At 35.2% G+C, this 19,128-nt stretch overlaps 1 pseudogene; it reads left to right on the top strand.

Moving 5' to 3' along the window:
• The first annotated feature begins 4,262 nt into the window (after positions 1–4,262).
• On the top strand, positions 4,263–18,308 carry LOC113452385 (vomeronasal type-2 receptor 26-like; annotated as a pseudogene).
• The last annotated feature ends 820 nt before the right edge of the window (positions 18,309–19,128 follow it).

The following is a 19,128-nucleotide window of genomic DNA, read 5'->3' as shown; positions in this document are numbered from 1 at the left end:
ATATTTCAAAATATAATCTATGAAATTTAAGTGGCAGTTCAATATTTCAAGAAGAAGGTGTTATTATAAGTAGAAATAAGCCCTTAAGACATGGATGTACTGTATGGTTGACATATAATACAGAATAAAAAGCTCCCTAAAAACAATGGTTTAAGAAAATCATTTTTAAGACTATAATTTATTTTCTTGATTTGTTTCTCTACAAGCTAGTCACAGCCTGTTTCTCTCTGTTTCCCAAGCTGTTATCCAAGATCTAGTAAACAAGTCATAGAGGGTAAGCCATTCTGCTGCTACTCTTGTAATCTATGTCCAGAAGGGAAAGTTGCAGAAATGGAGGGTAAGAATATTATTGTTATTCTGTCTCTTCCAGAAAATATATTGTTTGTCAATGTATAAAGCAGCCTCCCCCTCCTCCTCTTCATAAACATTTTGCATTTAGATCAGAGATACATAGTCTATCTTTCTTTGAATAGCTACTTATGCCAAACAAAGCTCTCAAATGTTTTACAGAAATAAAGATAATAAATCTTCAATCTTCATTCATTTATGCATAAGGACTTCATGGCTAGATTGGAAAAAATATCTTGAGACCTGCTGTATGGCATTGATAAAATATATAATAATCACAATTTGATTTCATAAAGTTATATTTATAAGAAAATATAAATATAACTTTTCTTATAGTGCTTTCAATTAGGAGCATAATGATGTTATTGCTCGTATAAGACATATGTATGCTGATTTCATAGACCTGTTTACAATATGACATTTATTTTCTATTTTGAATAAAGTGTGTTGTAATATTTAAGTCTATATAATGTTATCAAGTCATAAAGATTTATGAATCCATATGAGTTTTATGATACATTCTTTCCATTTCAGATATGAGTGACTGTTATGATTGCACAGACGAAAATTATCCCAACAAAAATCAGGATTGATGTATTCTGAAGAAAATAAGTTTCTTGTCTTACAAAGAACCTTTGGGAATAAGTTTAGCTTGTTTTTCTCTTTTCTGTTCCACACTCACAGTTCTGGTACTAAGGACATTTTTGATGCATCACAACAAAGCCAGCAACCGGGACCTCACCTATATTCTTCTTGTCACCCTCCTGCTTAGCTTCCTTTGTATTTTACTATTTATTGGTCAGCCCAATAAGGTGACATGTCTTCTCCAACAAACTGGTTTCAGTATCATCTTCTCCATGGCTATTTCCTGTGTGCTGGCCCAAACTCTGACTGTGATCCTGGCTTTCATGGCAACCAAGTCAGGAAGCAGGATGAGCCAGTGGGTGGGGAAAAGATTGGGCTATGCTTTTGCTTTATCTGGATTTTTCATTCAGACTGGGATTTTTACTCTATGGTTGTCCATCTCTCCTCCTGTCCCAGATTTTGACCTGCACTCAGAGCCTGGAAAAATTGTCCTACAATGTAAGGAAGGGTCCATGATTATGTTTTACTTTGCAAGGTGTTTTATGGGCTTCTTGGCCATGACCAGTTTTATAGTTGCTTTCTTTGTGAGGAAATTACCAAATACTTTCAGCATGTTGGTTTTCTGCAGTGTTTGGCTCTCTTTTGCTCCAACCTACCTGAGCACCAGGGGGAAATACACAACGGCTGTGGAGATCTTCTCAATATTAGCCTCAAGTGCTGGGCTGCTGATCTGTATCTTTTCCCCCTGCTACATTAATGCTACATTATTTTTCTGAGACCAGACCTTAATAAAAAGGAACTAAGAATAAAAATAAATTGCTGAATGTAGTCAAGTATTTTGTTTTGATTGTGCTATTATACATACAGCAGAAATACCATCGAATAGTTGACTAAAATTTAAATGGAAAATATAGTCAGAATGTGACTTTCTCCTTTGTTTATACTTTATTTCTGCAAAGATCAATTGTTGAACTACTACTTATGAACATGCCCATTATTGTAACTTCTTATTAATTTAATGTTTATTTTTTAGAATATCTTTCCTTGATTGATTAGTTTTCTTATCTTCTTCAATGAATCAGAAACTAATATAAGAATAAGCTTGCAGCAACACATTAGTTACTGCTTCCATTATGTATTCTCCAGATACAAAATATATCTGACCCATAATAGATATTGCTATGTTATATCTCAGGATTTAAAATAAATTTAAAATACAGTTAACTTAGATGATATATTCCTTTCTTTGATTCTTTCTGTGATATATGAACTTCTCAAGCTGTAAACTTCAAAGAAGGGAACATTTTCCCTTTGGATATGGTACAACTATCCAGATATTCTAAATTGAAAAGAATACTGATAAATTAGAAATGTCTTCCCCAAAAGTGTAATAATTTAAATAGTAGTATTCAAAGATAAGTTATACTCAATTTTACAAAAATGCAACGTACAATAATCCACATTTTAATTTAAGATCATTCTATGATTGCCTTTAGTTTTTCCTTTGTTTTTGCTATTTTTATGCTTCTCTTGCCTTTGGAAATGAACTGTGAGTAAATAGATACACAATATTATTTTCAGTCTTTAGAAAATGTTGCTTTTAATGGACATGAGGCAAAATACAAATTACATATATGAATTACAGGTAGTCATCAATCTAGACCATTCGAAGTTATAATGAAGAAATAATAGTTAGTGCAGGTTGGTATGTGGTTTCTGCAGGGCACAGGGATTCCACAAAGAGGCCACAGTGGGCAAAAATGTGAAATAAAGTAACTACAAACTACAGGCAGGTACATGGGTACCACAGAAAATATATTTCAGTGCTGTAATTCATCCAGCTTTACTAAAATGGACTAGGAAGGAAAATCTAGAGTCTCTCTTTCTCTTTTTAAATGCAAAGAAACTTAGCATTATTTCCCACTGTAATGAAAATTTTATAAAAATATGTCTGAAAGTGTTTCCAAGAACTAATTTGGTCCAGGTGCTGATACTCATTCCTTTCATTTCTGCCAATTATTTTGAAAAGCTGATTAAACTTACGATGAAGTGCCTAAATATCACATCTAATGTAGTCAACTTTTGTTATCTCTCCTCCCACTTCTCAATTTCCAACAAATGATAAATGTGTTTTCTGTAGAAATTCCACAAAGAATACCAATTCTGAATAAAAAACAATTCCCTATTCACTGAATTGATTTAAGAAACATAATTAAATTAGCAGGTGTGAAACTGCTGTTGTTCCCACAAATTGTGGAAATAATATACTCAGTTTATTATGGCACAAATTTGACCTGGAGCAGTTGGAAATGGAGATAAGGAAGGGTGAGTGTCAATATGTACATCCATATTTAACCCTTAGAATTCTAAGTCTGTAGAGAATTGTTCTTGTATACAAGTGACTTTTATAAAAATGACAACTGTGATGACCATGGATAGACAGAAAAGAACATGCAGAAGGAAATGTTTTATTGGTCTTCAACATGTTAATAGCAATCATAGTCCTGTTAGCACTACTTCAGTACATGGCATACAAACCACTCACTATGAAATGCAGTGTCAAGTATCCAGAACAACCACTGCATAAATATCATCAGAATGGAGACTTCATTCTTGGGGGGATTGCATCTCATGGACTTTTCCTCTCATATGCTAAAGATTTCACAAAAAAACCTCTACCACCCTTGCCAGAAGAGCTTATGTAAGAAATTTATTTTTGTACATCATCCTAATTTTTCTTGTAGTGTTTTGTCATCTTCAAACTATAAAAAAATATCAATACAACTAAAAGAATTTTCAATAGGTAGGCAGTTTTGACTTTGAAGTTTACGCATAACTTTGACTGTAGAGTTTGCTACAGTGCAGAAGAAAAGTATTTAATTTTTATAAATGTTATTTTATAGAAATATTTGTTCACTACCATGTATTTTTCTTCTAGTCAAAGAGACTATTTCTAGGTCCAACAAGTTAACTTTTAAGCTTTTGAAAAACATTTTCTAATAATACTTTAAGAAAAGTCTTGAAATATGAATATGATAAAATTAAATCAATCCTCTTCCAAACTCCTGTATCACAGCAAGTTCCTCTATTCTTCAGACTTGGGTTTTAAGGCATCTTTCTACCCCATTCAAGTTATTTTCAGTTTAACAGTTCTATGAGGTATATATGTCAATTGTCTATATATTTACCAGATTTTTCCCCCCTCTGATATATTGTCCAGCTTCGTAAGTCATAACATTTTGCTGAAAATCTCTTTTCATGAGGTTGATTACAAAAAGTTATAATCTACATTCAAACTTAGAAAAATATTTTATGGTACCATCAATATGTTTAATATTACACTCAAGAGAAATAGTAATCAGTAATAAATACAACAATAATGCATTAACTTTTGGACACATGGAGCACTTCACTGACATTTAACACAATTCTCATTGTAGAATACTTCCAATGAATTACCAGCATATCCTTGCTTTGGCCTTTGCAGTAAAGGAGATCAATGAAAATCCTCAGATATTACCAAATATAACATTGGGATTCCATATTTATAATAATTATTACAATGCAAAGTGGACATTTCATTCCACAATGCTACTTACCTATACACTAGAAAGGTTTTTCCCAAATTACAACTGTAATATGAAGAAGAAGCTCCTTGCAGTGATTGGTGGATTAGATTCTCTTACTTCTCTTGATATGGCAATTTTCCTGGATATCTACAAGATTCCTCAGGTAGCACATACAGAAAACGCATTATGTTTTTAATTGTCGTTGTTGTTTAATACCAATTATTCATTTTACATTTGAGAAAAAGTTAATTAAAAATCATATCATTAAGCTTCCCATTTTTAATAAAAGATATAGTTGGAACAAATTATTGAAAAACGAATTCTCCAATTTCTGAGTTTTCCACAGCATCAATCTAGATCTTTAAAAATCCCAAAGAACTGAGATGATTTAGATATGTATATTACAGACACAGGTTTTGCAAGAGGATGAAAATAGTGATTCAACTCCTCACAAAAACTACAGATAAAATGGATTTAGCTGTTGCAATGAGCACATAACTCTTAGCATCTGCAAAAATACATATGTTCTTAGGGAGAAACTGTTAACTGTATACTCTATTTTTTGGGATAATGGGAAAATTATCAAGTCCTGATTATGTCACAGATCATTAACCTTTTCCTGCAAAGTTACAACTAAAATGTTGGGGTTTTATTTGGTAAATAGAATGCCTGAAAAATACAAGACTATCTTTCATAATATTATTAAATCAAAGAGATCCAGAAATACAAAAATTGAAAGGCATTGAATTGGTGTCTACAATTATGTTGTGATATCTCAAGAAGACAGAAAGTAAATTGAAATAGAGACACCGGACAATGTAGGGAAGGGCAAGGAAAGACAAAAAGCTATATCTAAATGAGTAATAAAAGAAACTGTAGAACTAAATGGGAAGGACAAGAGATCTATTAAAAATGATATTTTTTCAATATCAGCTTATAAACCTTAGCAATAATATTTTCAGCATTACCACACAATTGAGCTTTCAATTCATTTTTGCAAAGTCCATAGCTTTTTAAATATAATTTAAAACGTTATTTCAATTGTATATATGGAATCCAGTGATACACTCTTCTGATTCCAATTCTTCTTTGGATTTGAGGTTAGGTTCATCTTTTATTATTTGATCATAGGTCCAACACTCTTGACATTTTGATATTTATGTCTTTTATTTTCTCATCCTGTCTAATAGCCCTATTCAAAGTTTCCAATGGCATTATAGACAATAAGCGAGATAACATGTATTCTTGCATTTCACGCAGTGAATTTCAAATAGTGAATTTCACTTTTTGAATTTCACTTTTCACATAGTTTAGTTAAGTCTCCATTAATAATAATCTTTGCTTGTTGTAAGGTAGAAATCACTTTAACTCTTGAATAAATGTCTCCCAAAGTCCATACCTTCCAGGACTTTGAACATAAAAATGAAATTTCAATTTCAATGGTTTTCTCTGCATCCAGGAATATTAAAGCTGCTTATTTCCTATTGTAATATTGTAAGAATTCTATAATATTTGAACCGTTGTCACATTATCTCTTAACTGTTTTTTTCCCTTACTTCTTCAGAATGTCTGTTAGGAAGGTAGAAGCTTTTTTCTTTCTCAAAATTCTCACAGAAATTTTGTTCTCCCTACATTTGTTCTCCTTCCCTTTTTCCTCCCTTCCCTTCTCATTATTTTTATTTTTTTGTATTTTATATTTTGATAAACTAAAAATTTAAAATCAAAGAAGAATATTGATGCAATATGAATAAGACAAAGAAAGCAGAGATCAACAAAAAAGAAAGATATAAAAAAATATGCAAACGTAAATAATTATACATTTACTAAGGATTTGTTTTGGTATGTTTTAGCATGCATTTGCTTAAGATTTTTAAATGATTTCTGACAGAGATTGCATGACATATACTTTAGGATTTACAGGAGCCTTCCTTCCTTCCTTCCTCCCTCCATCTCTCTCTCCTTCCCTCCCTCCCTCCTTCCTATTTAAAAGCAGATTGAATGATATGCCTTCAAAGTTATTTGAAGATGGAATGTCTTTTCTACCTGCCTTAGCACAAATATAATTTGATCAAAATGATTATTAAAATCACATTGCTTTTATATATTAATTAAATTGCAATTATCATTTCATAAAATCAAACAAGAGCAAGGCTAAATTAGATATGCCTAATGACCATATATTATTATAAGTAGTCTTCTTCCTAGAAAAACCACATTTCTCCATTTAAGCACTTTTTCCAGGTTCTTCACTAATTAGTGTGGCACATAACAAAATGATAAGTAGAAAGAAGTCATATCCAATATTTTAAGCAGTTTGGTATACTTATGTCTACTATGCCAGTTCCTTTTCTATCCTTTCTTCATGGATCTTTTTAGCTCACCTATAGTCGCACAGCAGTGATGAAGGACAAATCTCCTGGTCTTCCCTTCTACCAGATGGTTCCTAAGGAAGACCTTCAATATGAGGGGATTCTTTCTTTGCTCCTGTATTTCAGATGGATTTGGATTGGGGTGGTTGTCATGGATACTGAGAGTGGAGAAAGATTTGTTCAAACAGTGATACCAATGTTTTCTCAGAAAGGTGTCTGCTTTGCATTCATACAAAAGATCCCCATTCCAACCTTTATAACGAATATGAGTTGGATGCTAAAACAAGGGAACATAATATATGATACACTAAGAGACAATAACAAGGTTAAGGTGATACTGGCCTACAGTGAATCACATTCCTTGGGATTTTTTAGATTTCTATCCTATTTATCAGATGAAGAAGTAGAAAGTAAACACAAGAACCCCCTAGGCAAAGTATGGATCACCACAGCCCAAATGGAGCTGACTTCTTTTGGATTTCAAAGAGATTGGGATTTAGACATTTTCCATGGTGCTATAGCCTTCACCTTTCATTCCAATCATATACCTGGCTTTCATGAGTTTATAGAGAATCAGACACCATCTGGTGTAACAGGAGATGGTTTTATCAAAACCTTTTGGGAGAAAACGTTTGGCTGTCTATTTCCAGATACAGTTGTAAATGAAATAAATGTGAAACATTGCACAGGGGCAGAAAAATTGAAGAGCCTCTCTCCTCCAAGTTTTGAAATGGACGTGTCTGGTGACAGCTACAGCATCTACAATGCTGTTTATGCCATAGCCTATGCTTTCCAGGATATGATGACATCTAGAATCAGAGTAATGGTGGATGGTGGACTGCAGCTTCACAAACAATCATTTTGGCAGGTAATGTGTTCATCATTCTCTTAAGTCCTAATTTTCCAGCATAGAAACACAATAACTCTATTTTTCTTTCCATCCTTAGAATCATCCTAATTGAAATGAGTATTGCCTTGTCTCTTTTACAATTTATGAGTCATGGAAAAGTGATAAATCATTCTAGTTCAAAAACAATTTCAATTTGTTGATAGTATCAGATTCAATTTGAGAACATGGTCCAGGAATTTTAACAATCTTCCATAACAAAATAACACACTAAAGACATGGAAGAACTTTCAAGATTTTCTAGTGTAACCCACTACTCAAGCAGGAAACTTATACCATTCTGGACAAATGGCTTTGATATCCTTAAATGCTTTAAATCTCTTAAAAAACCTGCAGTAATGGTATCAGATTCAATTTGAGAACATGGTCCAGGAATTTTAACAATCTTCCATAACAAAATAACACACTAAAGACATGGAAGAACTTTCAAGATTTTCTAGTGTAACCCACTACTCAAGCAGGAAACTTATACCATTCTGGACAAATGGCTTTGATACCCTTAAATGCTTTAAATCTCTTAAAAAACCTGCAGTAATGGTGCATCCACAACTTCTGAAGTCAATTTACAAAACTGATTAATTGTTCTCACTGTCAGAAATTTCTTCTTATTTCTAGGTTGGATTTCTTCTTGTTTCCATTTGTTATTTCTTGTCTGGCACTCAGGTGCTTCAGTGAATCAGTTGATCCCCTTTTTCTGTGATGGCCCATAAATATTAGAAAAACTGTAATCATGTCACCCCTAGTCCTTGTTTTCATTAGAATAGATATATCCAGTTCTATAACAGATAATCAGAGTTGGAAGGGACCTTGCAGGTCATCTAGTCCAAACCTCCACCCAAACGGGAAACCCTACACCATTTCTGACAAATGGTAGTCCAATCTCTTCTTGAAAGTCTCAAGTGATGGCGCTGCCGCAACTTCCGAGAGCAAGATGTAACATTGGTTGATGGTTCTCACTGTCAGAAAGTTTCTCCTTATTTCCAGGTTAAATCTCTCTTTGTTCAGTTTCCATCCATTATTCCTTGTCTGGCCTATAGGTGCTTTAGAAAATAGCATGACCCCTTCCTCCCTGTGGCAGCCCCTCAAATATTGGAAGACCACTATCATGTCTCCCCTGGTCCTTCTCTTTACTAGATTAGCCAAGCCCAGTTCCTGAAACCATTCATTGTATGTTTTAGACTCCAGTCGTCTATTTTTATCTATCTATCTATCTATCTATCTATCTATCTATCTATCTATCTATCTATCTATCTATCTATCATCTTTCTTTCTTTCTTTCTTTCTTTCTTTCTTTCTTTCTTTCTTTCTTTCTTTCTATTTATTTGGTTTGTCAATTGCTTACAAGATAACAGGTATAAGTAAAAACATACAAGGATACATATAAGAAAAATAAAATAAAAAAAAAGAAAGAAAGGACAGGGACGGTAGGCACATTGGTGCTCTTATGCACGTCCCCTACAGACCTCTTAGGAAAGGGGTCAAGTCAATAGTAGACAGTCTAAGGTTAAAGTTTTGGGGATTTGGGGAAGAAACCACAGAGTCAGACAGAGTATTCCAGACATTGACCATTCTGTTGCTGAAGTCGTATTTCCTGCAATCAAGTTTGGTGCGACAATCTACAAATACGACTTTGTATCTATTGTTTGCTCTTGTATTGTTGTGGTTGAAGCTGAAGTATTCATTGACAGGTAGGACATTGCAATGTATGATTTTATATGCTATACTTAGATTGGACCGAAGGCAGCATAGTTCTAGGTTTTCTAGGTATAGAATTTCAAGTCTGGTGGCATAAGGTATTCTGCAATGAGTAGAGGAGTGGAGAACTCTTCTTGTGAAATATTTCTGGACTTTCTCAACTGTCTTAATATCAGATACGTAATGTGGGTTCCAGACTGATGAGTTGTATTCGAGTATTGGTCTAGCAAATGTTTTGTATGCTCTACTTAGTAGTGTAATATTACCAGAGAAAAAGCTATGTAAGATTAGGTTAACAACTCTTAATGCCCTTTTGGCTGTGTAGTTACAGTGGGCTCTATCACTTAGATCATTAGAGAAGATCCTTGATAGAGTTTGGTCATCAACAAGGTCTTGACTATTCAGCCTGTATTTTATTTTCTGATTTTTTTTGCCAATATGTAAGAGCATTTATTTGTTGAGATTTGAAGTTGCCATTTGTCTGACCATTCTGATACATACACACTTCCGGTTGTCGGCTTCGGTGACAGCAGGGATTCGCCTTCTCTGCGATCCCTGCTGTGCTAGCTGCCTTGGTGCCTCCGATCCTGACGGATTTGGAGGCTAAGGCTGCCCTGTTGGGGCAGCTGAAGATAGGGGGGATCTGGACGGGGGTGAGGGGCATCGCAACCCCCCAGCCGGCAATAACCCCTTCTCTCAAGACGGTGCAGTGGTGGTCTTTTGGCCACCATAAAGAAGCTTCGGCAATTGGATAAAGAATGCGCAGGAGGAGAAGGAGTTTTCTTTTTTTTTTTTAAGAAAGTTTTTTCTTGGTCGAACTGGGACCTTAAGGATATATTTAACACCTGGGAAAGTAATGACTTGGAAGCTATAATGTTCCTGATTGATGTTTTCAGCTGTGAAGAAAAGTGACGAAAAGGGGAAGTTACTCTCCCTCCCTTATGGAATTAACAAATGGACAAGGGAAACTAGCCTTTTGATAGAAGGTAAAACCTAAACTCCTTTGTTATAAGTGGGAAGGGAGAGGCTGGGGAAAACAAATTTTTACTCTAAGACTTTGCTGGAGGAGATGCCTTGAAGATAAAGAGAATAGAAATTAATTATAAGAAAGACTTAAAGCACAGATTGGACATTTTTTCTTTCCCTAATTTGACTTCACCCCTAGAAGATACATAGTCAAGGACTTTTTGAAGGGTAGCAGTATTGTCTGTGGTGTTGAATACCTTTACATCATCAGTGAAGAGAACGCAGTTACTCTTAATATGATCACAGAGGTCATTTATGTAGAATATGAAAAGAGTTGGTCCTAGAACACTGCCTTGGGGGACACCACTATTGACAAGTACAGAATTTGATAGAAAAGTCCCAATTTTGACTATTTGTTGTCTATTTGACAGAAGTGCTTCTATCCAGTTATGCAGGTGTCCAAAGATACTGTAAGATTTTAGTTTTTGGAGTAGTTTGTCGTATGCCACTGAATCAAAGGCTTTACAGAAGTCTATGTAGATTGCATCTATTGCTTTGCTCTGATCGAGTTGTGTAGTCCATATGTTTTTGCAGTGTAAGAGTTGCAGATTACAGGTTAATTTTTTTTCTGAAACCAAATTGTTTATTAGAGAGTAGGTTGTTTGTCTCTAAGTGGAGGATAATGGATTGGTTAAGAATTGATGCCATGACTTTACAGGTGATGCAGCATAAAGAGATTGGTCTGTAATTTTCAGCTAGGCTGGGGTATCTCTTTTTGAAGATGGGGATGATCATGGCTTGTGACCATAGTTTTGGCAAAGAGCTGGTCCTGAAAGATTTTTTAAAGACTATGCATAGAGGTTCGGCTATGGCAATGGATAGCTTTTTTAAGAAGTAGGCACATATTCCATCTGGTCCAATAGATAGAGATGGTTTTAGATTGCATAGTGCTTTTTCAACGTTGTCTTCTGTGGAATTGATATGTATTAGATTATTGTAGTTGCCTGTGGTTTGACTAGGAAATATTGGGCATGATCCATTGCTGTTTACAAATACTGAGCCAAAGAATGTGTTTAATGGTGTCATCGTTGAAGTCTTTACCATTAGGTCTTATCAGGGGTGGGATGGACCTTGAGTCTTTTAGTTTGTTGTTTACAAAATTGTAAAAAAGCACGGGTGGAATTGTTGCATAGAAGGTTTTCTCTTGTTTAATGTGATAATTGGTACATTCAGTCTTCATCTGGTGGCATAAATTTTTGTATCAGCTTTTGAAATTTGCAACGTGACCAGATTTGTTCTTCTGCCAGAGTGATCTCTTTTGGATTGAAGTTTCCTTATTGTTATTGGTAATTTGTTTTTTTTTCGGGGGAGTTGTTGATACTTATAGTTTGATGACTCTTTTGACTTCAAGTAAAAATATGTTGTAATGGTCTTCTACAATATTGCATGCAGTGAATAGAAATTGCCAATCAAGGGATGAGAGATTGTTGTCTATAAGATCATAGTTGCCTTTTTTGAAGTTATAATTGGGGATTACATCATTGTGATGATTTTTGTGTGGGTGTATGTTGAGACAAAAGTCAATCAGATTGTGGTCACTGTTGGGAAAGGGTTCTTTAGTTTGCATTCCATAAATTAAACTCAAACTACTGCAGAAGACGAGTTGTTAAGTCTAGTATTGTTGGTTACTAGTTGTTCCAGTCCCAGATTTGTAACAGCATTGTAGAAGGTTGCATGTATGGGTTCAGTTGTACATTTGTTTAGGGTCCAGTCAATATGAGGTAGATTGAAATCACCAAGAAAGATAAAAGCATGTGGGCAGGATGTTGTCCATGTTAGTAGTGAATTTAGTTTGTTTACATGTTCACTGTCATAATCAGGTGCTCTGTAACATAGTAAGAATCGAAATGTGATAATTAAGGATAGTTCACAGATGATGGTCTCAGGAAGAACAAGCTCCTGGGTGATTTTTAGATGTAAGAATTTTTCTAGAAGATAGTAACACCACCTCCTCTCCAAATTTCATGAACTGATCGGTAAACATCTGTGGTAATGGAGTCAGGGAGAGATGCATTGAGTCATGTCACACAGACAAATATGATATTGAATTTAGCCATATTTAGTAAGAGGAGAAATTCAGGTATTTTATTCACAAGGCTTCTTGCATTGAACAGCTTGCATTTAAGGCCAGCAGTAGTTGGAATTAAGGTAGTTAGGGGCGTGTGTGCTTAGTCTTGGGTGATTGTGGGTTGGTTGAGGTAGGGTTGTGGTTAATGGTTAAAGCTGAGTTGTGGGTTGTGTGACTTACTTTTGATACAGTCAGCATGGTAGTCAATGTACAGGTCCTTTTCTCCATTGTCTAGACATTTTTTGAGTTCAGTGTGGAGTACATTGGAGCGGGCATGTTGCTGTATGGTTAGGTCAGGGCAAGAATGGAGGTTCTTATGGTTGGTGTTGCTTTTGGCAAGTAAATTTATAGTATAAATGAATTTACGTTTGCTTGATTCATTTTTTCAAATGACCCTGCAGAAGCGTGGGTCCACAGAGCCGTCTCTGTTTTTGAGCCCTTGGCCAATGTGGGAAATGTCAAATATTTCATCAGGGGAGATGGTTGATGCTTGATAATCACTGATCACGTTTCGGATAGTTGTGATGTCATCATTGTCATTGATGTCCTCTAGACTAAATAAGATGGTGTTCGGACGTTTCTATTCATGCTCAACAGCTTCTCTGATGAAGATTGGGATATCATTATTTGTCTGATTTATGGTTTTTTTTGTGGATTGGGTTGTGGATTGGGTTGTGGTTGTTGGGTAGAGATGTGGTTTGTAGCTATTGGATGTTCAGGTTTTTGCGTTGTGTCTTTTTTTCAAGTTTGCATTATCTTTCTTTTAAAGAGTGCAGGGATGCTACTATGGTGTCAAAGGATGTTATTCGGGTTTTTATCAACTCTTTCAAATATATTTCAAATATATATTTCAAGTATACTGGTAGAATCGCTGAACAGATAAACCTACAGCCCATATTATTAAGTTCATACCTCAAGCTCTGGAAGTCTTTCTGAACAGAAAGTACACCCTTCTGGGACAGATCATTTGTACCAAGATGTATAATAGCATCAACATCACAGTCCTTGCTGGCATTCTTGACTATCTTAAGAATACGCCTCTTGTGTAGCAGTAGCACTTGGTAGATACCTGACCTCTTTCAAAACCTCAGTATCCTTTCCTAAATTTACATCCCTTACAATTGAGTCCCCAACCAGATGGTGGCTTCTCTTTTTGGATGCCTTGCTCTTCTTTTGTGACTGGTGCGTAATACCTGATTCACACTTTCTCCTTTCCAAAGTAAGTTCTTCTTCTAGGACCATGACCCCTGGCTTACCTGAGCTATTATCACAACTACCTTGACCTGTCACTTTAGTGTCCCTATTAAGGTCAGCAAAGGCACTGTATCTGTTATGCTGGGACACAGCAGAAGCTTTGCATTTATGGTCCACAGCTCTCACCCTGTCAGATCCCACAGTTATCCATACTTCCCTTTTCCTGTGGGATCTTTGTGGTAGTGGGGGCAGGTAGCATGGCAGCTCAATAGATGGCTGCATTGGGCATCTAATTTCTGCTTGGAGAGCACAGATTACAGATTCTAGGTAGGTAATCTGCCCATGTAGACTGGTAACTTTTTTTTACAAAGAGGTATCCAAGTTTGAAAAGAGTACTGCAAAAGACAACTGTAAAACAAGTATTACACTGAACTAAGCCAGTCATTTTGAAATAAAATAAAATCACGATCTCAAGCGCACTTACCCTAAATGTCTTATTGGTATTCTTGGTTTATAGTTATATGATTCGCGCACCATTAGGTATGCGGGCTGCTATCCTTCTCCTTTCTACTCTTTCTCCTTTCTACTCTTACAACTCTTCATCATATATTTTAGCATCCAGCCTTCTAGTTATCTTTGTTGCTCTTCTCCGCACTCTAGAAAGAGTCTCAATATCTTTTTTGTATCACAGTAACTGAAACTGGATGCAATATTCCAAGTGTGGCCTTACTAAAGTAGTATATAATGGTACTAATACTTTTATTTATTATTTATTTGTTCAATTTACTTGCCATCTATCTTCACTGGGGCTAGTCAAAGGGCTACCCTGAGAAGCTTACAATAATAAAATGGGAAACATGAAAAAAAAATATAATCATAATAATAGCAAAGGAGAAATTTCTTGACAGTTAGAACAACTAGTGAGTGGAACAGCATGCCTCCAGAAGTTATGAATTCTCCAACACTGGAAGTTTTTAAAAATAAATTGGACAACCATTTCTCTACTTGAGTAGGTGGTTGGACTACAAGACCTCCAAAGTCCCTTCCAGCTTTGTTATTCTGCTAAATTATAAATTATAGGTGAAAGGGGAGCAAGAAGCACAGGGGCAAAGTAGAGTCAGCTAAATAGTCCAGTAGCACCTCCAGTTATGTATGCACTTTGATCCGGATTCTTTGTTGAGGCAGTCTAGGGCTTGATCTTGATAAATGGATATCATCACATACATATCATCATCTCACACAAAGGCTATCGTTTTATGTAATTAATGCTATCATAAAAAAATATTTTTGGGCAATATTCAAAATGGCTTTAAAAGATAGAATTTCACTGCCACCATTCAAAATATTAACAGAAAAAGTAAAGACAGACAGAATGGGAAGGGAAACCTCAAAAATAATGCAAGCAAGAGATGCCAATTACCTCAAATGAATAAATAAATATTTAAATGAATGAAAGCAGAACTAGGGGCTTTCCAACTGCACATGGTTTTAGTCTACAACTTTTTTCTCAACATTTGTCCTTTCTTTGTAATTTAGCTCCATCACTTTTTAAGACAGGTCACATTTAATAACAGTGTTGGATACAAGATTTCCTTTGACCAAGATGGAAAGTTAATTGCTGGATTTGATATCATTAATTTTATTCTTTCTAAAAAGATAACAAAAGTAAAAATTGGAAGGATAGACCCTCAGTCTTCTACAGATCAATCATTCTTCATTAAGGAAGATGCCATAACATGGCACAGCTGGTTTAATCAGGTAGGCTGCAGGAACAAGCAGTTTGATATCAACACTGAATCTCAGTGATGATCAGTAAAATTGACAAGGCAGTTAAGGCTGTTCTGAGGATGCTTTTCAAGTTAAAATATATTTTAATTTAATCTGAAACTGTGTGTTCTCTCAAATATATACTGTTTTAAGAAGTACTCTAAATTGGAAATATTAAATGAAAGTTGAAGTATAGAACTAAAATCACAATTAGCCATGAATTTTCAAACATTAAATTGATCAACCTAGACCTCTAATTTTTTTTGTTGTTGCTATTATACCTAATAATACCTATTATACCAGGATGTTCAAGTTAACATTGCATATTATATTTTAATTCAAGACAGCCATGTTGCAGAGAGTTAGTAAGAATTCAGAAATACGGTGCTCAAAGATTACCACTTTTTTTTGTTATTTCTGATTTATAAGTTAGACACGTCCTGTTTCCCTATGTACACCAAGCTGTTATCCGGGGCCCAGGAAACAGGTCATGGATGGGGAGCCATTTTGCTGTTACACTTGCATGTCATGTCCAGAAGGAAAGATTTCGGAAAAGGAGGGTGAGGATATTTTATTCATTTGTGTTTAACTCCTTATAAAGTGACATATATTTTTAAAAAAGATTGTCTTTAACTTCTTATACAGTTATAATATTGTTAACAATGGTAGTATACAACTACTTTGAGTTTTTCAGGTGATCTTTCTATTGTTTTCATTATTCTGAGAACCAGTTTGATATAGTGATGAAGACACCAGGCTAGAAACCAGAAATCCATGAGTTGTAGTCCCAGAATGGAATTCATATTTTCTTCTTTCATCTTCAGCAAAAAAGGATACATGAGGAAACAAGATTTTGATATTAAATTAGTCATTTTAAAAAGTGCCACATAAAAGTGGCACCAATATATAGTTATTTAAACAGAGAAAGATGGCCCAGGCCTTTGCAAGAGATGCTATGCAGTCGGAGAAAGTATGTGGATGGTTGACAGGGTATGTGGGAAGGCTCATAGGTAAATGAGAAGTGATATATGGGTCAAGGAGGGCATTTGGGAGAGTGGGAGTAGATTGTGAAAGATAGCTGGGTGTGTGTGAGAAATTCCATATGAATCAGATATCTTACTTGGAAGAAGTGTTTGATATAGGTAGGGAAAGATACATGACAGAAGTTGGGAGTGCATGAGAGGGGCAGTAAGAATCATGGATAGACAAGTGGAGTTGGTACAGGTAGGGAAGGGTGAATGAGGTTCTGCAATAGGTGTTGAACGGATTGGAGAAAGTGCATAGGGGGCACAGTTCTGCAAAGGCAAATGGAGAGATGTGTGGGCTTGCAGAAGTATATGGGAGTTTTCCCCTCCATATTCTTCCTTCCCCTCCTTCATTCCTAATTGTTCTTCCCATCTCTTTCTTTCCTTTCCTAGCAGGCTGATAGGGAGGGATTGATTCTGATTATAATTGGGAAACTGTCATAGACCATTAAAATGAGAGTCACATGACCACAGCAACAACTTGCAGCAATAGCCTGGCAGGTGAAACAGCCATAACTTCCCCAAAGGTCTTGGAGGCATGGGTCTTGGATTTTGTAAGCATTCTGTTAGATAGCCAATTTGAGGTACATTGGTTCCAAACTTTTTGTCTCTGATACATTGTTTCACCCAGTTAAAGGTTTTAAATATGAGAATTTTAGTAGCATGTAGATTTCCAATAGATATTTGCATATCCACTGTTAAATGAATGTTTTCTATGGTGTGTGAAATTTTCTTCAGTACATGTTATATCTAGTCCTTTCTATAAAGTTATTATTTTCAATTTCCTATGTGTTCATATATATACTTCTAAGGTTTATCCATTCACTGAGACTTAGATAAGACCTTTTCAATTACAGATATGAATTACTGCTATAGTTGCACAAAAGAAAAATATCCCAGCAAAAACCAGGATTCATGTATTACCAAGGACATAAGTTTCTTGTCTTATAAAGAACCTTTGGGAATCAGTTTAGCCTGTTTTCTCTTCTCTGTTCCACAATCACAATCCTCATACTAAGGATATTTATGATACATCACAACTCTCCCATTGTCAAGGCCAGCAACCAGAATCTTACCTACATGCTCCTGATCACCCTCCTGCTCTGCTTCCTTTGTGCATTACTATTCATTGGTCAGCCAAACAAGGTGGCATGTATTCTCCAACAAACTACTTTCAACATCATCTTCTCTGTGGCTATTTCCTGTGTGCTGGCCAAAACTGTGACTGTGGTCCTGGCTTTCGTAGCAACAAAGCCAGGAAGTGGGATAAAAAAGTGGGTGGGGAAAAAACTGGGCTACACTTTTGTTTTAACTGGCTTCTTAATTCAGGTAGGGATTTGCACTGTATGGTTGTCCATCTCTCCTCCTATTCCCAATCCTGACCTGTACTCAGAGACTGAAAACATTGTCCTACAATGTAAAGAAGGTTCCATTATTATGTTTTACTGTGCAAAGTGTTATATGGGTTTCTTGGCCATGATCAGCTTCATAGTGGCTTTCTTTGCCAGAAATTTACCAGACACTTTTAATGAAGCCAGGTTCATCACTTCCAGCATGTTGGTCTTCTGCAGTGTTTGGATATCCTTCATTCCAACCTACCTGAGCACCAAGGGGAAATACATGGTGGCTGTGGAGATCTTTTCAATGTTAGCATCAAGTGCTGGGCTTCTGATTTGCATCTTTTCCCCCAAATGCTACATTATTGTTCTGAGACCAGATTTGAACAACAGACAGCTAAGAAGACAGAGGAAGTAGTGAATGTGCCCTAGAATGTGGTGGTAATCTGTATTGCAAGTGGACTTCCATGTTTATTTGTGCTTTACTGTAGAAATTGTGCTGAATAGTTTTCCAAGCATTTATATTGATGAAATTGTTAAAGGAGTATATTTCATTAGGAACACATTCATTTTGAAGATGCCTGGAAAATTAACCAGCATGTATCTGGTTAATTTCTCCTTCCTCAATTTTGAGTAAATAATATAAAGTTATTATTAATAACTTTAATAAAGTTATTAAAGTTTTGGGTAATAATAAGGATGATAATCAAATTCACAGAAAACATTTTACTACAATTTGTATTGCACAGAGATTACATTACAGGTGGTTTTCCATTTATGACCATTTATTTACCAACCATTCAATTGATTTACAACATTTAGGACTATCACAGCATACCCATGATCAGATGTTCAAAATTTGTGCATTCGGCCACTACCAAGTATCATTTGTTCCTATTTGTCTTTCAGCAAGCAAAGCTCTTTGAAGTAGCTATATTCACTTGATGACTACATGATTCAGCCAAAACATTGTAAAATAGGGCATGACTCAATTCAAGGCTGTTTCTTTTTTCTTTTTAAATAAATTTTACTGGTCTTTTATGTCTTTTAAAACAAAACAAAAACTTAATCTTAACATTAACTATTCTGTGACATCCATTTCATAAATTTCCATCTTTTGTGCATATTTATAAATATATACAATATTATGCAAGTATATAGAATTTTCAATAAATTGTTTATCTTAAATTTGTTCATTTTCTATCTGTCTTAATTTTATCCAATTATACCACATACCC

The sequence above is a fragment of the Pseudonaja textilis genome, chromosome Z (assembly GCF_049901715.1).
Source record: "Pseudonaja textilis isolate UNSWEBS1 chromosome Z, rPseTex1.2, whole genome shotgun sequence".
NCBI classification, from domain to species: Eukaryota; Metazoa; Chordata; class Lepidosauria; order Squamata; family Elapidae; genus Pseudonaja; species Pseudonaja textilis.
This window is presented reverse-complemented; position numbering and strand designations above follow the sequence as displayed.